The sequence below is a fragment of the Theropithecus gelada genome, chromosome 5 (genome assembly GCF_003255815.1).
Source record: "Theropithecus gelada isolate Dixy chromosome 5, Tgel_1.0, whole genome shotgun sequence".
NCBI lineage: Eukaryota > Metazoa > Chordata > Mammalia > Primates > Cercopithecidae > Theropithecus > Theropithecus gelada.
In genome coordinates, this window is record NC_037672.1 from 164,045,859 (window position 1) to 164,060,291 (window position 14,433).

General features: G+C 35.0%; 1 protein-coding gene across 10 annotated transcripts in view; it reads right to left on the bottom strand.

Annotated features, from left to right (window-relative positions):
- SPOCK3 (SPARC (osteonectin), cwcv and kazal like domains proteoglycan 3) overlaps window positions 1-14,433 on the bottom strand; it is a 488,153-nt gene that overhangs the window by 389,626 nt on the left and 84,094 nt on the right. The window lies entirely within an intron of this gene.

A 14,433-nucleotide genomic window follows, 5' to 3' on the forward strand; every position in this document is an offset into this window, starting at 1 on the left:
CCGTGTCTAGTATTTGCTAACTCGTACACCTTTTATTTAAATTTTCCTGAAGCAAAAGCTAGATATTTGGGGGTAGAAGCATTGTTAGTGGGGGGCAAATGGCAAGGAGTACTGATATTAATAAACTAGTTTCTCAATTTAATTTTTATTTGCTATTATTTTTCCATTTCAGTATCATTTTAATAGCATGAAAATTGTCTGGGTAGTTATTCAGATTATGGCTTTACCAAATATGATTGTTTTCTGCCTGTTTTATTGAGGCATCACAAACTTTAATTTTCTTTTTAAAGTTATATTCTGAAGGTTATCAAAAATATTCAAAGGCCTTCAAAAGTCATATTTACCATTACTTAGAATATCCTATTACGTCGTTGCATATAGTTCTTCAGTCGTTATTATATTCCCCACATTGCTCTATTATAGGAGATTTCCTTAAAAGTCATGTAAAAAGATATAACTATTTAGCAAGTTTACCTTCCTAGCTTGGATTATTTCTCAGTTTCATTTTATTGACTTTTTCTTAGTGCATTGGTCAGCATTATTCAATACCTTATTCCCACTTCTATTTAGAGTTTCCAGATCCATGAAGTGAAACAGATTGATCCCAACACTGATCTTGACTTTTTACTTCAAGTACAACTTAAGAAAATACTTTTAAGATGCTGTTGTTGGCTTACATATAAATATATACAAAATATGTGTTTAACATATTAAATATTACATTAATAATTATATATTTTTATACATAATTAGTGACTGATTTAAATTTTCCTGAACATAATATTATGTCTAGATGAAAAGTAAAAAGACCGTTTGTCTTGTCATTTATCTTCAAAGTCTAAAAATGCACACATAGAAAATGTCCTGTTTTAAGCCTTTATATCCACTAGCATTCAAAATATACAAAAGATTTGTAAAGTTTTAAGAGATGACAATGTTCAATTTTAAAATGTAGCACACATGGGAGGAAAAAAGTAATTCCCAGTCTTACCATTTGTAATAGAAAGTGCACAGATCTAAAAGAATAATTTGGGATTGTCATCAGTGGAAGATAATAGTTTTAACCAGATTCAATCACAAGTAGTTGTAATCTTTCTCACTGTTCAGCATCTCACTGGAGTGAGTTCACCTGTCTTAGCAGCCTATGAACACTCTGACCACCAAGGTACTATATGAGTCATATTGGAAATGTACTGGAAATTCACGGCAGATCAAAATCCCAGCAAATACACAATGTTTCACCATTTTTTTCAATCTAGATATATTATTTATTGTCCTATATAAAATGTGTGTGTGTGTGTGTGTGTGTGTGTGTGTGTGTGTGTGTGTGTGTATAAAATTGTTAGGCTGTTTTAATCCACCAGAAACTAAAACAAAAGTTTTAATGATTGACTGCTGAATAAAGCACTTGTCAATGGAATGATTGAATGAAAACACATGCATTCTCCAGTGTACATAATGCTGCTATAAGTGTCATTCCACTTCTGATTTGATCTGTCAATGAGCTAAAAAGGCAACCATATCCTTTCAATGTCCTACGAAGAATAGACCATTTTTTTAAAAGTACATATAAAAACCCTCCCAAAGCAACAAACAATGAAGGGATACAAAGAATATCCCACCTTTTAGCTAATGTCCAAATATGCTTATTTTCATTTTTTTCCCCTCTAAGGCAGTGGTTCTCAAAGTGTGAACTCCAAGACAAGCAGTGTCAGCATCACTTGGAATCTTGATGAAAATGCAAATCTCTAGGATTTCCATTGCTGAGAAGATGGCTCAGGGAGTGGTTAGTAGTTGTTTGATGAAAGACCTTGATTAAGTCATCTAATCCTGTGGCATCTCAGTTCTCTCACCCATAAAATTAACATATTTGATTATGGAAAAATCCAGCATTATAATTCTGGTAATAGGTAAACCACTTTGCCAAATACTAAATATAGGCAATTTTTATGTAAAATACTGTATTGGTCATAAATGCAGCCTCTTATTTCCCTTTCTCCTCCTTATGTGAGCACTTCTCTAAAGTAAATATGGACTGAGCAGGGAGAAAAATTGCATCTCCTCTGAAATATCTTGAGGCAATACATAAATAAGTAGATAAATTGCTAATAAAAATGCTCAGTGAAAACAAAAATCATAAATACAGTCATTTTTTCCTAAGTGTTTCTCATCCATGGGATCCAGTGGAAAACAAAGAACCTGAGTTAATCAAATATCATATAAAATAAGTGTGGTTACGTTTCAAACTTAGTTTTGCATCTTTTAAAAAATTCAATATGAAGGAGGATAGAATAAATTTTAAAATCCATTATTATTATTTAAAAATTGAAAATCCTATTACTTTTACTGATTAATCCTTTGGACGAAATTTGATTTTTGCATACATGCTGTTTAAAATCTAAAATAAATTTTTTATTTATCTCAGTTATCAACTTAATGACACTTTAGCCTGACCTCATTTCTATATATCATTGATTCTTTCATAAAGGGGTACCACTTTGTATTTATTTTTTGACTATACAACCAACTCCTGCCCATTGTGGGTAATAGGCAGAATACAGAAAAAGGATAGGGTATAAAAGTTTTTAAAACACCAAAATCACAAAAATATTTACTAAAATACTTGGGCTTAAGTGTGTTTATTTTTCAAACTATTGCATTTTAAAATATGCCTAAGTTTTGATGCCAAAAATCTAATACCTGTGTATGTATTCAAATGTATTCAGCTGTTCTAATGTGACTCTTCTATTGGTTTTAAGCTAAGGTGGTCCTTCTCTATTAGGAGATCTAAAAATCAAATACCCATATTTTTCTACTAAGATATTAATGATGCCCCATTTTAATATCTAACATTTTAAATAATCTTTATTTTAGTGTTGGTTTTAACTCTAATAATATTTCAAATTTATATTTTCCTTAATGACCAATTACCCGAGCACCACTTTATTAAAAAGTCACTTTTATTCAGTGATGTTAAATAACTAGAATACAAGCACCTTTCAGATCATTTCTTTATTTTTCATAGTATGTACAGACCTAATAGGATCAGACATGATGAAGGAAGAAGGTTCTGGAATAGGGTATCATGAAAACCATGAAAACATTACGTATTAACTTCAGACCATCTCTATTATCTCCACTATTTTTCCTTCAATGTTTAGTCCTATTTACTGAATTTCTGTCACTGAAAAAGATTATTCTTATAATTTCATAATTGTTTATATACACATATAGTATCATTTATTGGATATTTATATTGTCATTGAGAGAGATATATACAGAGACTTTTAGAGGTGAATGAAAAACAATAATTAGATACAGGATTTCATTTCTGTCTTCTTCCAGCCTTGGAAGAAGGAAGAGCTGCTTATACTTCATAGCCTAGAATTACTCTGTTCATTTTCCATCTACTTTAAGAGTTTAAAGAGAAAACCTATCTTTTGGATCCTGTAAATAAAAATATAAATAAGCTCATATCAAGAACACATAAGATTGGGAGAAAGGAGAAGTGAGACCTTGCTCCTTGCTGCATTCTCACTGATAAGGAAGAGTTGCCTTAAGAAAAAGCCAATTTGCTTTGGGAAAGATACCATTAAAAATGTCACTGTGTTTTCAAAAAAGAAAACAACAAATGGAAAAGTGGATAAAAGGAAATATATTAGAGGGAAGCTCTTATTTGAGACATTTTTATCCTCTAAACATGTACAGGAATCATTTGAAAAGGAAAAAAATCATAAGACTAGAATAAATTAATGCAGTTCCATGATCTTCAGTTAGTATGATTTATAATTAAATTAATTCATTAAAATTTTAACAGCAATAAAATGTTAAACACTGCAGTGTCAAAAAATTTGTTAGAAGACAAGGGCAGTGAAAAATTTCACATAATAGGATCAATTTTAGAAGACCTTATTACTAGGTTACTTTTCTCTGTAATATGAAGGGACTCGAGCAGAAGCCCTTCAATTCTACATCCATGTTTCATCTGTAAACCCATACAATAGATTCATTTAGTCGATGATCCATTTAAAATCATGTAAGAAAGCAGATAAGAAGCTGAGCGTGCAAATGTGAACATATAATTGCATCAAGCAACTTTTCAGAAGACATTTAGAAAATAATTTATGTGTCCATCACTGAATGTTATTTACTCAGCTGATACATATAAATTAACGAACTACACTAAAAAAAGAAATATTCAAAAATATCCATGTTAGATGTGTTTATAAATATGGCCCAAATTTCTGTGAGAAATAATAATTTCTGGTAGAAAATATGGAAAGTAATTCTAGAAAAACTAGATTTAAAATTATTGCCAATCTGAAGGTTATGCTAGTATGAAATAGAAACATATCAACTAATAGAGCTGACATGTTGGGTAATAATTAATAGTTGATTTCTTGATATATTTTCAATATATAAAGTGCTTTTATTTCTCTTCAAATGGAAAATTGGAGGATGTGGCTACAAGAATCTTCCAAACAAAATGATTGAGGTTTTGTTAACATAATCAGCAATGGCTCATATTTTCACAAGAATTTTATTAGTCGAAATTTCAGTAATTTCCCTGAATTTCATTTTATAAAACCATTTCCATTCAAGGTAAAAAGAAATTTAAAGAACGTCTCCATTATAGCTTATATCTTTCATCTCTCAGATGAGTACTCTAACTTAGCTGTGGAACTTCTAAATTCTAACCTTCAAGGGGGAGGAAAACTTCTCTTGGCCCCTGCAATCCCATCAGGCTGACCCCAGAGGAGTTGGCCTCCTGAGGAGCTCTATGGAAAGCAGTTTTAGCTCTTTGCTTAAGGTGGCAAGCCCTGATCAGCTCACGGATTTGGACCTCAGCCCTAATGATACCAGGAAAAGAATGGATATTTTATATTTTCCCATACCAAAATGCCAGTGTGGCAAATCTGGAAGCTCATATGAGATGTTGTATAGTCATAAAAAAAAAGTCTTGGACCTCAGCCTCCTAATTTTTCCAGATGTCCTAGTGCTCATCTCTCACCAACAGAGTTGACTTGAAAGGTTATAAATAGAGCAAATGTTCCATGACACCACATTTCTAGTTTATCCTAATCTCTAATCACAATAGGGGAGGACCTAGTGCTTTTCCAACCATTACATTTAAAAGCATTGCAGCTCTAAAATCAGGGACCCTCTCCAAAATCAGGTGTCCAATTCAGCCTTAGAATGCAGTCATAAATGGGAATCTCCATACTTGCTTTTATTCTGCCGCTGCATTTTCCCCAATGGCAGCTGATTCAATAGGTCTGCTGTGTGTGCGCTTGTCCATCGGTCTTTGCTTGCACAACACAGGTGGCAGATAAATTTTATTACACCTCCAGAAAGTAGAGCAAAAAGATAGCAATGGAAAATAGGAAAGAAAAGATAGGCAAATTAGAGGGCAAATCCAGAAGTCCAACTTCTGAATAAAAGTACAGGACACATTCCACTGAGATAACGAAGGCAACAAATTATAAACTAAATAATCATAATGGAAGTATATCAGTTCCCAGATTGAAAAGGGCTACCTAGAACCCAGCACAACAGATTAAAAACTATAATAAGGCAAAATATTGTAATTAGAACAAAGAAAAGATCTGACTGTCTTTCAGAAAGCAAATGAGCTTATTTGCAAAAGAAAGAAATCAAATAGCTTTGGCTTTCTCAACAGCAACACTGGGAGGAAGATGTCAATGGCTTCTAAAGGAAAATTATTTCCAATTTAAAGTTTTTTTTACCCTGCCAAAATCTAGAATATACTTTATTGAAACATCAATTAAGTATGTGAGAAGAATAAAGCATTTTTAGATAAGAAAAGTCTCAAAACTTTTGTGTTTAATAGACTCTTCTACAGGGAGCTGCTGGAAAAGGTCCCCAAGCAATATGAGCAAGTAAATAGCAGCCACAAAATAGAGAAAACTGAAGACCCAGTCAAAAGAATAGTCAAGGATGTCTCCAAAATGGTGGTGAGATGAGAACCCAGGCTGGCAACCACACTAAGGCATAATAGGTTGATGCAGTAAGACTTAATTAGCAGGCATGCTATCACCATACTTTCATGCTAATGAAACTACTGGAAGCTATTCTTTCCTATTAAAGTAGTAAATCCAAAAAGAGGCAGCTATGAGAAAAAAAAAATCCATTAATATAAATAAGCAAATGAATTATAATATGACAAAGAGTGTCTTAGAATGAGAGTCACATAACAGCAACACAGATAGAAAGGATATAGTTATTTTAGGAGGAATGCTTTGAACCAAACAATGGAAGAAAATAATGTGAATAAAGAAATCACACCTTCTGTTGATCTCATTGAAAACTAAACTAAAGTTTTATTGGAAGGTGTGAGGAAAAGCAATAGATGTAAAGGTGATTAAGCAGATGAAAACTAATTGCATAATTATTAATTTTAGGAAATAGGTTAAGAATGGAAAATGGATCAGAGCACACAATAATGCTCAAAAATGAACAAAAGGGACAAAGTTGTACTAATATAAATTATTTTTTATTATTTTTGATTTAGTGAAAATATTAACTAAATAAATTGGAGGAGGGAGCAAGGCAACAAAGGTGTGGATGTGGCAAAACAACCAGGGCTTCATGATGATAATAGGAAGTCAATACACAATATTATGCCACTAGCTGAAGAAGTAATAGTTAGCAACTTTCCCATGTATTTAGAAATACAGAGATGTGCAAAAGCCAGAATAATGGTTTAAAAACAGATCATGGTTGCATCAAAAGAGAGTAAATAGAGATAGAGACTTATATTATATTATTATGTCCTTGGAGCACTATTCAAGTCTTTAAAACTAGGTGCATATGCTACTCAGATAACTTAACAATTAATGCATAAAAGTCAACAAATTCATCGGTTCTGTCCAATAGACTATGCGTCCTTCCCACATTCTTACAGAATCAGAGGCAAACTGAAAGAGGTGCCAAATATACTTTTGTCCTTCAGGTATCTTCATGTAACTTGTAAAGTGGAAAGATTGTGGGTTATGGATTCAGAGAAACATGGATTTGGATTACACTTCCTGAATTTCTGATTTGTCTTCTATCTCCAAGTGTGATAATATTTTTATTAGAAATCAAATAACAGAAAAGTTAAGCTCTTAATACATACATAGCAAACAGTAAGTGATCATTATTTTTAGTTCCCTCTCATCCTTGATAACATAATGCAGGCAGTAGAAAAGCCAACTACTGTATTTTATTGACTCAAAGACACATACCTTTCACTTTGTTGAGTTGAGGATAACCAACTGTGTCTTAAAATTGCCAGCTGCCATTTTTTTTACATTTTTTATCCCTGAAATTGTGCTGGTTTATAATAGCATCTTATACAAATATATATATATATATATATAGAGAGAGAGAGTTTAAACAATAAAAAACTAAAAGAACTCATTTTCCAAATGGAAAATCCTGAGCTCAGGCACTGTTCACCACCTCACTGCCCCAAAAGGCAAAACTTCAATGTGAAACAGGCCAAATAACTTTAAATAAACATTTAGCTTATACGTAAAATTCTATTAATGAATGAGGTACTTAGCCAACAAAATAACAGATGAGACCAAGGATTGGAAAGTGGCATGGGAGTTAACATGGGGCCAGCCAGATGGGTGAGAGAGCAGGTGGTTTAAAAGTCACTGGATATAATTATTCACAATTCCTTCACACAACTAACACTACACAGCACATGTTATGCTCCAGGCATGGAAGAAGTCACCAGAATACAACTGAGTCAAACGAGTACATGCTCTTCAGAACATTATTTGCTATTACTTGCTTCACATATTTTTCCTGTTTTTAGCCTTCCCTTTTCCTATTTTATGCTTTTCCTCTTCTCTTGGTGATATAAACTCAACCTAAAAGTCTGTGGAACTATCATAGACAGTCTATTTTCTTTACTTTTTTCTATAAATAAGTTGCGAAAAGCACCCTAACAATTATGTTTGTGCTTTATTAGAAATAACTTCTCAACTATACTAAAAATATCCCTTATTTATAATGTACAGTCAATTACCCAAACATAAGAAAATATGCTGTGTAAAATTACACACTAACTTCTTAAAATAATTTCAAGTACTTAATGTCTACTTGGAAAAAAAAAAAGTAGCTGCTCAATGCTGTTTACATTTCATACATTCATTTGCTCAGTTTGCAAGTTTTTAGTAAGCTTCTACTATTAGCCAGTAATAGCCCTAGGTTTTGGGCTTAACAAGGACTCCATAAAATATAAAAGCAGAGGAAAAAGAATATCAGTGAAGAGTGTCAGATTGTGACAGGTAATAAATGATATGGAGAAGGGAGAAAGTAGGAAAGATAAATAAGAGAAAAGTGGAAGGTTGTGATTTTAAACAGGACGGGTCTCACTGAAAGAAATGTGAAGGACAGAACCATGCTGATATCTAGGGGGGTTAAAAAAAAAAAAAAACCTTAGGGAAAAGGAAACACAAGTGCAATTAATCCTGATGTGGAAGCAACATATCACATGTTGGAGAACAGGAAGCTGGAGAAGAGAGTGGAAAAGAGGTCAGAGTTAAGCAGAAAGCCAGAGGGCAAACAAATGTTGAGCAAAGACCCTAATGAGACAGAGAACCACTGGAGGGTTTAACATAGCTTTGTCATAGGCATCTCAAAATTAATAGTGTTGATACAAGCTCATTTTATTTTCAAAAGGACCACCTGAAATGCTGTTCAGAAAAAAACTGCATCACAGTAAATTGGGAGATATTAAATTAATCCCAGTGATAAATCATAATATATCTAGGGTGGTCATGCTGGAGTTGGGGAGAAACTGATTCTGGATTTATTTGAGATACAGTCATCATGATTTACTGATAGATTGAACATGCACCATTATTAAGAGTGAAGTCAAGGATTATTTTGTTTGTTTTGTTTGTTTTGTTTGAATAAAGTGAAAGAACAGGATTGCCATTTACTGACATGGGAGGCTGTGGAAGAAGTAGCTGGGCAGGAGGGAAGACCAGTTTTTCTGCTTTGGACATATGAACTTAAAGAAACCTATTACATAATCAAGTAGAAATATCATTAAGCTGTTAGATATATTAGTAGTGATATCTGAAGATATAAACATGGGAAGCATACAATTTTTTTAAGTCATAGGACTGAATAGGGTCGGCTGATCAGGGTCACCAAGGAAATTTATGAAAAAAGTTGTCATGAGTAAGGTTGTGTGTCACCCTAATTTAAAGGCCAAGGAAATGAAAAGGATCCAAGAAAAACAGCTGAGATGGAGATCCCAGTGAGGAATGAGAAAAATCAAGAGTGTGGTTTCTCAGAAGCCAAATGAAGAGGGTATTTCAATGTAAAAAGAAAGATCTGGGAGCCAATATTCAACATTCTTAAAGAAAAGAATTTTCAACCCAGAATTTCATATCCAGCCAAACTAAGCTTCATAAGCGAAGGAGAAATAAAATCCTTTACAGACAAACAAATGCTGAGATATTTTTGTTCCAGCAGGCCTGACTTACAAGAGCTCCTGAAGGAAGCACTAAACATAGAAAGGAACAACCGGTACCAGCCACTGCAAAAACATACCAAATTATAAAGACCATAGATGCTACGGAGAAACTGCATCAACTAATGGGCAAAATAATCAGCTAGCATCATAATGGCAGGATCAAATTCACACATAACAATATTGACCTTAAATGTAAATGGGCTAAATGCTCCAATTAAAGACACAGACTGGCAAATTGGATAAAGAGTCAAGACCCATCAGTGGTCTGTATTCAGGAGACCCATCTCATGTGCAAACACACAGATAGGCTCAAAATAAAGGGATGGAGGAATATTCACCAAGCAAATGGAAAGCAAAAAAAGCAGGGGTTGCAATCCTAGTCTCTGATAAAACAGACTTTAAACCAACAAAGATCAAAAGAGACAAAGAAGGGCATTACATAATGGTAAAGGGATCAATGCAACAAAAAAAGCTAATTATCGTAAATATATATGCACCCAATACAGGAGAAAGCAGATTCATAAAGCAAGTTCTTAGAGACCTACAAAGACACTTAGACTCCCACACAAGAATAGTGAGAGACTTTAGCACCTCACTGTCAATATTAGACAGCTAACGAGACAGAAAATTAACAAGGATATCCAGGAGTTGAACTCAGCTCTGGACCAAGCGGACCTAATAGACATCTATAGAACTCTCCACCCCAACTCAACAGAATATACATTCTTCTCAGCACCACATCGCACTTATTCTAAAATTGACCACATAATTGGAAGTAAAACACTCCTCGGCAAATACAAAAGAATGGAAATAATAACAAACTGTCTCTCAGACCACAGTGCAATCAAACTAGAACTCAGGGTTAAGAAACTCCCTCAAACCGCTCAACTACATGGAAACTGAACAACTGCTCCTGAATGACTACTGGGTAAATAATGACATGAAGGCAGAAATAAAGGTGTTCTTTGAAACCAATGAGAACAAAGACACAATGTACCAGAATTTCTGGGACACATTTAAAGCAGTGTGTAGAGGGAAATTTATAGCACTAAATGTCCACAAGAGAATGCAGGAAAGATCTAAAATTGACACCTTAACATCAAAATTAAAAGAACTAGAAAAGCAAGAGCAAGCAAATTTAAAAGCTAACAGAAGACAAGAAATAACTAAGATCAGAACAGAACTAAAGGAGATAGAGACACGAAAAACCCTTCAAAAAATCAGTGAATACAGGAGTTGTTTTTTTTAAAAGATCAACAAAATAGATAGACAACTAGCCAGACTAATGAAGAAGAAAAGAGAGAAGAATCAAATAGATGCAATAAAAAATGATAAAGGGGAGATGACCACTGATTCCACAGAAATACTAACCACCATCAGATAATATTATAACACATCTATGCAAATAAACTAGAAAATCTGTAAGAAATGGATAAGTTCATGGACACATACACCCTCCTAAGACTAAACCAGGAGGAAGTTGAATCCCTGAACAGACCAATAACAAGTTCTGAAATTGAGGCAGCAATTAATAGCCTACCAAGCAAAGAAAGTCCAGGACCAGTTGGACTCACAGCCAAATTCTACTAGAGGTACAAAAAGGAGCTAGTGCCATTCCTTCTGAAACTATTCCAAACAACAGAAAAAGAGGGGAATCCTCCCTAAGTCATTTTATGAGGCCAGCATCATCCTGATACCAAAACCTGGCAGAGACACAATAAAAAAAGAAAATTTCAGGTGAATATCCCTGATGAACATTGATGCAAAAATCCTCAATAAAATACTGGCAAACCAAATCCAGCAGGACATCAAAAAGCTTACCCACCACGATCAAGTCAGCTTCATCCCTGGGATGCAAAGCTGATTCAACATACACAAATCAATACACGTAATCCATCATATAAACAGAACTAATGACAAAAACCACATGATTATCTCAATAGATGCAGAAAAGGCCTTCAACAAAATTCAACAGCCTTTCATGCTAAAAACTCTCAATAAACTAGCTATTGATGGAATGTATCTCAAAATAATATGAGCTATTTATGACAAACCCACAGCCAATATTATACTGAATGGGCAAAAACTGGAAGCAGTCCCTTTGAAAACTGGCACAAGACAAGGATGTAGTCTCTCACCACTCCTATTCAGCGTAGTATTGGAAGTTCTGGCCAGGGCAATCAGCAAGAGAAAGAAATAAAGGGTATTCAATTAGGAAAAGAGGAAGTCTAATTGTCTCTGTTTGCATATGACATGATTGTGTATTTAGAAAACCCCATCGTCTCAGCCCAAAATCTCCTTAAGCTGATAAGCAACTTCAGCAAAGTCTCAGGATACAAAATCAATGTGCAAAAATCACAAGCATTCCTATACACCAACAACAGACAGAGAGCCAAATCATGAGTGAACTCCCATTCACAATTGCTACAAAGAGAATAAAGTACCTAGGAATACAAATTGCACGGGATATGAAGGACCTCTTCAAGGAGAACTACAAACCAGTTCTCAAGGAAATCAGAGAAGACACAAACAAATGGGAAAACTTTCCATGATCATGGACAGAAAGAATCAATATCATGAGGCCACACTGCCCAAAGTAATTTATAGATTCAATGCTATCACCATCAAGCTACCATTGACTTTCTTTACATAATTGGAAAAAAAACTACTTTAAATTTCATATGAAGTCAAAAAAGAACCCGTGGCTGGGCATGGTGGCTCAAGCCTGTAATCCCAGCACTTTGGGAGGCCGAGACGGGCAGATCACAAGGTCAGGAGATCGAGACCATCCTGGCTAACACGGTGAAACCCCGTCTCTACTAAAATACAAAAAAAAAAAAAAAAAAAAATTAGCCGGGCGAGGTGGCGGGTGCCTGTAGTCCCAGCTACTCAGGAGGCTGAGGCAGGAGAATGGCGTAAACCCGGGAGGTGGGGCTTACAGTGAGCTGAGATCCGGCCACTGCACTCCAGCCTGGGTGACAGAGCGAGACTTCGTCTCAAAAAAAAAAAAAAAAAAAAAGAACCCGCATAGCCAAGACAATTCTAGGCAAAAAGAACAAAGCTGGAGGCATCACACTACCTTACTTCAAAGTATACTGCAAGGCTATAGTAACAAAAATAGCATGGTTCTGGTAGAAAAGCAGACATATAGACCAATGGAACAGAACAGAGGCCTCAGAAATAATGCCACACATCTACAACCATCTTATCTTTGACAAAGCTGACAAAAACAGGCAATGGGGAAAGGATTCCCTATTTAATAAATGGTGTTGGGACAACTGGCTAGCCATGTGCAGAAAGCTGAAACTGGATTCCTTCTTTACACCTTATCCAAAAATAACTCAAGATGGATTAAAGACTTAAACATAAGACCTAAAACCATAAAAACCCTAGAAGAAAACCTAGGCAATGCCATTCAGGACAGAGGCAGGCGCAAAGACTTCATGACTAAAACACTAAAAGCAACGGCAAAAAAAAGCCAACATAAACAAATGGGATCTAATTAAACTAAAGAGTTCTGCACAGCAGACTATCATCAGAGTGAACAGGCAATGTACAGAATGAGAGAAAATTTTTGCAATCTATCCATCTGACAAAGGGCTAATATCCAGAATACACAAGGAACTTAAACAAATTTACAAGAAAAAAAATCATAAAGTAGGCAAAGGATATGAACAGACACTTCTCAAAATAAGACATTTATGCAGCAAACAAAGCTATGAAAAAAAGCTCATCATCACTGGTCATTAGAGAAATGCAAATCAAAACCACACTGAGATATCATCTCATGCCAGTTAGAATGGTGATCATTAAAAGGTCAGGAAATAATAGATGTTGGAGAGGATGTGGAGAAATAGGAACGCTTTTACAATGTTGGTGGGAGTGTAAAGTAGTTCAGCCATTGTGGAAGACAGTGTGGTGATTCCTCAAGGGTATAGAACTAGAAATACCATTTGACCCAGCAATCCCATTACTGGGTATATACCCACAGGATTATAAATCATTCTACTATGAAGACACATGCACACGTATGTTTATTACAGCACAGTTTGCAATAATGAAGACTTGGAACCAATCCAAATGTCCATCAATGATAAACTGGATAAAAAAAATGTGGCACATACGCACCTTGGAATGCTACGCAACCATAAAATGGATGAGTTCATGTCCTTTTCAGGGACATGGATGAAGCTGGAAACCATCATTCTCAGCAAACTATCGCAAAAACAGAAAACCAAACATCTCATGATCTCACTCATAAGAGAGAGTTGAACAATGAGAACACATGGACACAGGGTGGGGAACATCATACACTGGGGCCTGTCATAGTGTTGGGACTGGGGGAGGGATAGCAGTAGGAGAAATATCTAATGTGGATGACGGGTGGATGGGTGCAGCAAACCTCCATGGCACGTGTACACCTATGTCACAAACCTGCACATTCTGCACATGTACCCCAGAACTTAAGGTATAATAAAAAGAAAGAAAGATCAACTGAAAAATGCTGCAGATAAAGCAATAAGTTGAGATCCAAAAAATGACCTCTGTAACCAGCAGTTCACGGGTGATTTTGAAATTAGGAGTTCCAGTGGAATAATGGAGATATGGCCTCATTTCCATATTTCATCACGCTCAACAGTGTTCTTGAGAACCAGTGAATTTGTCTGCTAGGGGATCGTTGTCAATATCAGTAGACATTTTTGATCATCACAACTTAGGTGTTTGGGGAGTTGCTACTGGTATCTCGTGGGTAGAGACCAGAGATGCCGCTAATGTCCTAATACAAACAGGAGAGCCTCTACTTCACAACAAAGAAATATTCGGACAAATATGTCAGTGGTGGTAAGAATGAAAAACCTTTCTATAAAAGAATTTTCTTTTATCACCTGGTCCTTCAGAGAAACAAAGACTCTCAGAGTTCACAAATGAGG